The following is a 2,287-nucleotide window of genomic DNA, read 5'->3' as shown; positions in this document are numbered from 1 at the left end:
TAGATAGAGGGGTAGATAGGATAGATAGGGGGGTAGATAGGATAGATAGAGGGGTAGATAGGATAGATAGGGGAGTAGATAGGATAGATAGAGGGGTAGATAGGATAGATAGGCGGGTAGATAGGATAGATAGAGGGGTAGATAGGATAGATAGGGGGGTAGATAGGGCTGATAGAGTAGATAGGGGGGGTGGATAGGAAAGATAGGGGAGTAGGTAGGGGGGTAGATAGGGCTGATAGAGTAGATAAGGTAGATAGGGCTGAAAGGGTAGTTAGAGGGGTAGATAGGGCTGATAGAGTAGTTAGGATAGATAGGGATGATAGGGTAGTTAGAGGGGTAGATAGGGCTGATAGGGTAGTTAGAGGGGTAGATAGGCCACAAACCAAATCATCCTTCTTCTAGCCACAGCTGCCATTGCAGTTCTCAGGTGTCCCATCATTACGTCATGATGACGACACAGACTTTGCTGAAGCCACGTCGTAAAAAGCACTAAATATATTGTAGTTTACTTGCTCTTGTAATATGGTTATCATGTAGGCCTACTTCTAATAAAAATATATATCAAATAAAACCTTATATGAACAAACACATACATCTGCACGTTACATTGAGTACAGCTGCAGTTCCACTCTGTCATACAGTCTGAGGTCAAACATGCTGAATTAAATGGTATGTGGTGCCCTCATCTGTCCAACTCTCAGCACTGCACCTTAGATTTAATCAAACTGTAATAAATGAAGGGAACAACCTACTGAAAGGCTGGCTGACTGTAGAACCTCCACTATGGAGCGTGTCTGGTATGATTTTTAACAGTAGCAACGCACACAGTATTGTAATCACACAATACGTTGATGGAAGTTTTTCCTGAATTTTTAATTGAGGAAGAAACTATTTCTATGTTGGCTTTAACCAACAACAAAAATAATAGAAATGTTCAAATGTTGCTGTCCTTGGACACTGACAATAAAGGATCTAGAGATGAAATACTCGAGTTTGTGCTTTTCTAATGTGTCTTATGTACTTACTAATTTTAATAACAATGAAAACACTAATTCACCAAAGTGACCTGTTAGATTCATCATGACACATCTGGTCGATTTGGAAAAACATACTCAGTACAAGTTAATCACAGTATGTTTATTTATTAAAAACCTTTTCAATGACAATAATAAGTTATGAATAAAACTAATGTACATGAGCTGTACTACACTGACAACTGCTTCAAAATCTTAACTGTCAATTTTCAGGTCACACTAAACAGTGTGTAAGGCTAATACATACACCTATGAGGAAACAGCATCACATCTATGAAGAGTCTGGTTTTGCTCCAGGTTGCACTTCTGGTCAGTCAGTTCTAGCTGTTTGATACTGAATAACGTTTTGATGTTAAACTGGTAAATACTGTCACCTGTGAAGGTGGTGACTGTGCTACAGTTGATCCACAACTTAATTCCAGTGTAATCTTTATAGCTTCTGTTCTTAAAACTGTTATTACTATCATCTATCAACAACAGTAGAAATGAAGTAAGAGGCAAGAAACTGAACCTGTGAACACTGAGGACAGAGAATAACACACAAAATAAATGTCTAAATGGCTGGTTTGTCCTCTCACCAGAGGAAGATGAACTGGAAGTGGTTTTCTTGGCATCGTCGTCATCATCATCATCATGTCATCATCATCATCATCATCAATACCGCACCACCACCACAGCCCGTTTCAGAACTAAGGAAGTACATGCAGTCTCCTTTGTCCATACATGAGCTCCTCCTTCTGTTGGCAGTGGTCATTCAGTTTTCAGTGTGGACACCTTTGAATGACAGTAAAAGACAAATACTTAAGTTCAGACATGGTAATTCACAGTTAATCACACACATATATCAGCTGTCAGGACAGTCTGCTTCAGTTCAGGACTGTTGTGTATGAATTTACAGTATTAAATGACAAACCCCTACAAGATAATGTTCTTCTATACATTATGTATAGTACTCAATACAATACGATACCAGCGAGATCAGGAGACAGAAAATACGTTAATGAGATGAACCTGAATGTTTTGCTGCATGTAGGAAAATCATATCAGTGACTGATTTTTTTCTAATAAAATGATGCTGAATTAATTGTTAAACTATATTTCTCCTTGTCCTGCAAATGTTTGCATGTTTGGGACCAGGTAAGGTTAGCATAGCAAACACGAAGTTATCAGCTAGCTAGCTAGCTAGGTTAGCAAAGTACATCCGTAATTCACATTAACTCTAATATATATTTGGATGTTAACTGTCTCCCGTT

The sequence above is a fragment of the Seriola lalandi genome, unplaced genomic scaffold (genome assembly GCF_002814215.2).
Source record: "Seriola lalandi dorsalis isolate HSWRI2012SDOR001 ecotype SW California unplaced genomic scaffold, Sedor1 jcf7180002054511, whole genome shotgun sequence".
Lineage (NCBI taxonomy): Eukaryota > Metazoa > Chordata > Actinopteri > Carangiformes > Carangidae > Seriola > Seriola lalandi.
Note: the sequence above shows the minus strand (reverse complement) of the source record.